The sequence below is a fragment of the Protopterus annectens genome, chromosome 2.part0 (assembly GCF_019279795.1).
Source record: "Protopterus annectens isolate FY-2018-M chromosome 2.part0, PAN1.0, whole genome shotgun sequence".
Classification (NCBI taxonomy): Eukaryota; Metazoa; Chordata; order Ceratodontiformes; family Protopteridae; genus Protopterus; species Protopterus annectens.
This window is the reverse complement of record NC_056728.1, coordinates 401,782,294-401,790,525: the sequence shown is the minus strand read 5'-3', so window position 1 is coordinate 401,790,525 and position 8,232 is coordinate 401,782,294.

Sequence of the window (8,232 nt, the reverse complement as noted above, 5' to 3'; positions counted from 1 at the left end):
GGGGCAAGGTATGACAACTCTAGGTACATAAGTACAGGGGACTCATACCTGTCATACTTACTGGTACAAGTAACAATGTGTTCCCTCTCCTGCTGTTCTGTAAGTGTGCTTTGGCATACTTGTTCTGTGATGTTATCTGGGTGCAGCTTTCTTGGCAACAGGGGAAACTATCTGTGACAGCGTGACACTCGAGAGGCTTGTATTGGCCAGACTGCATAGTATAGATGGCTAGCCTGCTTCTATTTGTAGGACTGGGGCTGCTCAACAAAACATTTGTACACATTTCATACATATACCCATCATACTGCTTCTGCAAATATTTGTATACCTGTGAGGAAAATATCTGTTCACAATAGATTAGTGTTTCTACCAGCATTCAAGTTTACAGCTGTAGAACTAGGAAAACATGTTAGTAGCAGTCCCTGGATTCAAACCATGGTGTGTGCATGTGAAAGTGAACTACAGACCTAGCTCTTATCAGCCTGAGCTACTGGGGAAAAATAAATTTGAGTTATTTCTTTCTAGTACATACTTTTCTACACATTCTACTTTTTTATCAGATATCTTTATTTGTTCTGCATAATAACTACAACAAAAATCAGAACAAAAACTGTTGATGTTACTGTTTACACAATATGAGCAGATTATTAAAACTAGACATTTGGACATTTTAATAAAACAGACTTCACTTTAGAATCAAGTCAACACACTCTACTTTTGCAGTCTGCACCTCTTAGTGTCTCACACTTTCCTGTACATTCAGGACTACATACAGCTGAAATGCAAATGTTAACACAAGGCAATGCTGGCAGGAACACGGTGCAACACATTACTGAAGAAAATATTTACTTTTACATTTTGTCAGTTATTTCACATCCACATTCTGAACTATGCAGAGGAACAGTGCTACATCACTTCACCTCAGTTACTGCATGCTGTACCAGCTACACAGTTGTATTTTTCAGATACAAGACAAATGAAAGACAACAGTTTGTGATAGTCAGCTTTATTTGTTTTGACATAACAACACTTTCTATAACTCAGAAATCCACAGTTAGTATTACTGCATGACCTGCACATGAGGACTGCTTCTCATCTGTAACTGTTAAAGTAGCCCTGACACAGCAGTTTCTTAGGTTCTTTCAGACAACCTAATACATATCCTCCTCTTCCTCTCCTCAGTTGTACTTTGTTTGCTACAAAACTCTGTATTACACAGCAGCTGGCACTACTGAGTTCTAACACTGGCAGCCTGACACAAAAATTTATTCAGTACAGTTAGAGCACAATTATATATACAGACAGTACTACCTTTACTATTTCTGAATTATTACAGCAGATATTACGAATATTTCTGAACTCACCAAACTCTCGGCACAGTCGGACCAGGCACTGTGCATGGGCATCAGTGTTCACAGACCTCTCATCGGCAGCTGAATGGGGAAAGAACACACATTAAGCACACCTGTACAGTAACATAACCAATTTTTAAATAATTATTTACAAATACAGGATACTTTCAAACTTCTGGGACATTCTCCGCTAGTGCCTCTGGGATCTACTGGGCCAAGAGCTCACCCATCCTATACTTTAGGTCATCATAGTGATGATGCACCTGCTCACCAGTTTGAGTTGCTAAGGTTTGCTTATATTTTCATGCTTAAGCAATACTTAGCTAGTTTCAGCAGAGCTGCGGCAGGCTTAGCTGGCCGCAAACAATTATTTAAAAAAAAAAAAAAAAAAAATAGAAACATTTTTTTTTACATTTCCATATGGCATTTTCACAACCCTACACTACCATACGTGAGGCATATGGCTTACAAATATCATTGCAATTCATAAAAATTAATTTACAACTGCTTCCACACATTAAATATATTGACCAGCACTGGGATTCTAACCGTGCATGTATTGCATGCTGAACCAGAGTTCGAACCACAACACTGCATCAACAACAAGGATTTCACCTTCACAATTCTATTTGACTCTCATACAGCATTTAATGTGGGATGAGCAAAGCGCCGCGGCACGCAAACCCACTGCGCTCTGCTTAAACTTTCTTTTTTATTGTAAAAAAAATATAAAAAGATATATTAAATTATTACATATATTTATCAGCAGGTTGGAGGCATGTGAGGCAGGGATCTGGTCATTCCGGGCACAGTCATGTACTTTGCTGGCTATCTCTTAGGGATTGTGTTTTTTTTTGTTTTTTTCCTTATTTCAGTGTCCACGGACACTAACATGCTTAGTTTACATTTCAGTATCTGCGGACACTGAAATAATGCATAATATTAGAGTCAGGCTCTAATATTATGCTGAACCAAACCACAGCTGGAAAAGGGCATAAAATTCAATCCATGTAATGATAAATAGAAAAATGTTTATTGTTAGGGCTTTCACAATTCACAATGACTGCTTCATCAGACAAACTTCTAAAAGTACTATACATATTTAAAAAGACAATCAACCAATAAAACCCATAAAGTAATTATGCAACTAAGAACAAATCTTAACTAAAAGAAATGCTACCCTAGCTAATACTCAAATACACACTGCATAAAAATCATTACAGAAAGAGAAAAATGAATACATATCAAACAACATCACATATAAAAAATATATCCTTTAATGGAGTATGATGCAGAAAGAGAAGAGTTCCCTTTCCTACACTGTAGCGCGATCTCGGAGTTGGTATATTTAAGTAGTGGGGGGGTGGGGGCACAAGGGGGCTTGCCCTCCTGCCTACAATCGTCATTTTTTTTTTACTATTTTTTTATAGATTTTCGATTGTTTAATGGTTCGATGCATAAAGTTCGATGTTTATGCATTTGATCCATTAAACAGTCAGAATATAATATAGACCCGAGGACTCAATGACAAAGTATGTAAAAAACCTATACTTAAAAATATGCCACTACCTAAATGAATAGCATTTTGAGACTTGCTTGTATGTATTTGCCATCATCCGAGTGGATAATGCCCTGTATTTTATGCTAAGAATTCTTAAAAGTTTTTATATATAAAGTTTATATATATAAAGTTTATATATAATATATATATATATTATATATGTGATGTTGTCTAATATGTATTCATTTTTGTCTTTCTACAATGACCTTTATGCAGTGTGTATTTGAGTATTAGCTAGGGTAGCATTTCTTTTATTTAAGATTTATTCTTAATTGCATAATTACTTTATGGGTTTTATTGGTTGATTGTCTTTATAAATAGGTATAGTACTTTTAGAAGTTTGTCTGGTGAAGCAGTCATTGTGAACTGTGAAAGTGCTAACAATGAACGTTTTTCTATTTATCATTACATGGATTGAATTTTATGCCTTTTTCCAGCCGTGGTTTGGTTCAGCTATTTGTTTTTTATTTTTTAATACGTGTGCTGTGTTTCACAATGTTGTTTGGCAAACCATTTACCTTTCCTGCTGCTATTTTCGTTTGGAGTTGTTTCTAATATTATTCTACTTCCTTCTTTGAAAATGCCGTACAGCACTTACTGAGTGCAGGGGGCGTGTTTAAGTGTCTGTGCAGGATTTCTACACACTCCTGGCACTCATACACATATTGCATAGGTGTAGGAATACAGCAGCGTGCCCTCATTAATATGTAGGGCGCACTGCTGCTGTATTCCTATATGGAACAGTCCATGCAAGAATAGTATATTCTTGCACGGACTGTTCACGAATCCGGGGGATTATGTTAAGATACATTTAAGCATTTTTGCGTCTCATGCAAAATGCAATAACCAGCACATGCTCAAGGGGAAATTGTTTGAGCATTAGCAACCCGCAGAAAAAAACAAAAGATGAATATCATAATGCCAAAGTCTATTAAACTTAGGAAATCATTGCTGGTGTGATTTCTAATTGTGTATTGTTATTGATTCACTTCTTTAAGGAGATTTCTCCCCTCTTTCAGTTGGTGTGACCATGGAGTTGGTATATATATATATATATATATATATATATATATATATATATATATATATATATATACAGTTACACTTCAAAACATCTAAAACTTTTAACATCTAAATTCAAAACATCAAGACCACATCTAAAACCCTAAACATCTAAAACTCATAACATCGAATTTCATAACATCGAAAATGTATAATATGGAATAGTGTATCATGAAACGTGCAAATGTTATAGTTTAATCTGCTATTCTTATGGTATCAGTATGAGATGTTGTAGTTTTATTTATATAGTTATTATTTATATAATGTAGGAATTTATACTATTTATAAAGTGTTTATTTTGCCACTCTGTATGCGGCTTTTAGGCTATACAGGTTAGTGATATAGACATATGTGTACATTCATTATGGTGATCGCGATACAGTGGGGCTAGGAAATTAACTTTTTTCCACTGTAGTGCGATCTCAGAGTTGGTATATTTAATTTATGGGGGGTGTCATGGGTGGTGCAGGGGGATGTAGCAAAAAGTGTGTTTGCTAGTTTGGTGTTGTTATAGGTGGAAGGGATGTTATTTTCATTTGATTTGTAGTGTTCGATGTTGTGATGCAAAGTTTTGATGTTATGAAATTCGATGTTATGAGTTTTAGATGTTTTGGGTTTTAGATGCTGTGGTCTCGATGTTTTGAATTTAGATGTTATGAGTTTTTGATGTTTTGAAATGTAACTACATATATATATATATATATATATATATATATATATATATATATATATACAGACTCACTTCAGAAGACTGGAAAGCCCAAAATCTTGAATGTTCAAAAGACTGAAAACTCAAAATAGTGAATCTCAGAATCCTGAAAACACACAGGATACCAACACTTACTACATTCCAGCACAACTACATACAGAAACATATAAAAGATAAACTGATTACCACCTCTCCAAGTATAAGCAGGGGAGGCAAGCCCCCCCTGCACCCCCCATGTGGGGGCTGCATCCCACACACCCCCTGCTACTTAAATATATCAACTCCGAGATCACACTCCAGAGAACAACAAAATGGCAAACATGCCATTATGTGTTTCATGACTGCCTGTTGTAACCTTAGTCATGTTCCCTTCTAACTTGCTATACTACAACATCACTCACGTTAGTGTAGTGAAGTGCAGTCTTGGAGTTGATACATTTAAGTAGCAGGGGGTGTGTGGGGTGCAACGCCCCTGCATGGGGGGCGCAGGGGGGCTTGCCCCCCTGCTTATACTTGGAGAAACGTAATATGGTTTGTCTTGCATTTGTATATACTCAAACCATACACGAGTAAAAGAGTTCTATGCTCCAACAGCAAACAACTACTAGAAGTCCAACAAGCCTCTACCTCTGCAGGTGAATCCCTATAACAAGCCTCTACCTCTGCAGGTGAATCCCTATAACAAGCCTCTACCTCTGCAGGTGAATCCCTATAACAAGCCTCTACCTCTGCAGGTGAATCCCTATAACAAGCCTCTACCTCTGCAGGTGAATCCCTACACTCCACCTATATAGCAAAAGCATGGAATTCCCTTCCCAATAGCCTTACAAATACAACCTCCATATCTCAGTTTAAAAACTCACTTAAAACACACCTCACTAGTAAATGGCAATGCCCATGCTCTACAACAAGAGAACAAGTGACATAAATGACCCAAAGACATATAATAATCCAGTAGTCCGTTCTGTAATGTAAACCCACAAAGAAAGTGTATACGTCTGTTACCTGCTGTACTGAATTTACCTGTAATTCTCCTACAGTACTGAATTTACTTTTCAAGCCTTTTAAGAAGCATTGTATACCCTCATACTTAGACTGAATATACAATGCACATTTATCCTATTCAACAACTGTATATATATCTTAATGCATTTATGATAATATCTGTTTATAATGGTGCTGTAAGCCTATTTCAACAAATGTTTCATGACTGAATGTATCCTATTCTAAGGTCTGTTCATATGTTTTTCTAAGACTTTATATAACTGTGGAGCTTTTCTCCCCAGGCCTCTGCTGCAAAATGACTCCTAGTCCAGTCGGACTTTCCTGGTTATCAAATGTAAAATAAAATAAATAAATAAATAAAATAATGTATTTCTGTATCTATGTCTGTTGGAATATAATAAGTGCTGGTATCCTGTATGCTTTCAGTATTCTGAGATTCAGTATTTTGAGTTTCAGTCTTTTGAACTTTCAATATTTTGATCTCAGTCTTTTGAAATTCAAGATTTTGGGTTTTCAGTCTTCTGAAGTGAATATATATATATATATATATATATATATATATATATATATATATATATATATATATATATATATATAAAGTTCAAGGGAGTGTGGGGGTTTGCCTCCCACATCAGTGAATGCATGGAGACTTGCCCCCTTGTCAAACATAAGGAAAAAGGATTTTTTTTGCTCTTTTGGATCTTGGTCATTTTCTTTTATTGGGACCGTTGACTTTCAGGAGGTCAACATTTCATTGTAGAACCTGCATGACCACTTGCTGATTGCATTTGCTTGCAGCAGCAGCAAGAAATTAAAAAAAAATAGTCACAGCAGCAAATACCTGTCTTTACAATCCACTTTAATACAGAGACAGAGTCACAATAAAGTCATAATAATAAAATTACGTCACTGAAATTTCTTTTGATACAAATAAAAGGCAGAGCCTGGTAAAATTGCTACACCAGGGTCTGATCCGGCTGCACCCTTAGACAACACACCTTTTACATAGGGGTCAGCCTGCAGAAGCAGCAGGAATTAAATATAAACCTCTGGACAGCAAATAGCTGTGACAGCAATATACTAAGACAGAGTAAAAATACAGTAAAATAATTAAATAACACCACTGAAACATCTCATGATACCAATAAATGCAGAGTTAGATCAAACTGATATACATGACTCTGCTCTTTTAAATGGAGAGCACTCACAGCAGCAGCAGAAATTACATAGAAGACTCAGGGCTGGAATGCAGATTACTGCATATGCAACACACAAATGTAATAACTGGCCTCCCTTGTTTATGGTACCTGCAGTGAAATGCTGCTCGAGTCACTATATAACTAAATCTTGAATTTGTATATCCATTTACCAGAACTAGTTGTAAGTTTTGGACCTTCCTACCAGAGATTTTAAACATACGATTTTTGTTTACATTAGGGTTTTAAAACAGTGAAAACTTGGTATTGTTTTATATGCTAGTCCATCCTCTGCACAGCATTTTTTTAGGTTTCACTCTATGCAATTTTATAAAATGTTTTGGTGGTGACTTTGGCAATATTTTATGGAATGATGAAGCTTTTTAACATTATACACTAGAGGCCTATTCAGTCAGGAAACAGTAAATTTAGTGTAGCCTCACTTCAGACAGTTAACTAGCAACAGTTAAGATTTTAAATGTGTTTATTAATCAGATTAGTCATCATTATGTTTTATACTTAAAGGCTTAAAGTGAGATAATTTTTATAAAGTGATAAAGGGCTGTTTCTGAAATGTTTCTATTTATCAATGTCATAAATTATAATCTTACTTATTCCAGGAATTTACAACAATTTTACTTAAATTTTGTCACTATAATTTTTTCAGGTATTAGTTTGCTAGATACAATATACTGCAAGTCATTTGAACTTTGTTTTACTTTAAATTTATTGAAATGTCATTTATATTTGACTGTTTTAACAATGCTGACAACAAGTTTTTAGAATATGCTTTTGAACTTACATTTCATGCAGTTTTTGTGTTCTCAGCATATTTATGTTTCTTCAAGTATCTGAAAAGTTTGCAAGAAGGCTTGATTTTGCAAAACAAATTATTACATGTTTTGGACAAGATTTGTTTAGAATTTATGGCTATTCTTGCAAAAGAAAATGAGCGTACCTTGAAACTTTTTACAGAAAGATATTAAATCATTACAGAAGAAAATTACATTCGACTTGTTAATTGACATGATGGAACATGACTATTTACATATCTTTGACAGGGCTGACAAAGAATGTGTTATGATTAGAACTAGGAAGGAGAAAAAATGGCGAGGGATAGGGAACAGTATGAAGGTAAACAGGCCTACCCCCACCCTCTTGTTATTAACTTCGCCAATTTGGAGCCAGTTATTGAAAGTGAACATACAGGTCTGGATATTCTCAACGCTTCCAATGTAGGCACCAGCAATGGCATTTTTTAGAGAAAGTGAACATGCTCAAGTGATCCTTGAGGATCCGGAAAGTCTCAGCAACAGAGTTCAGACTCTTGATTGGGCAATTATAAAA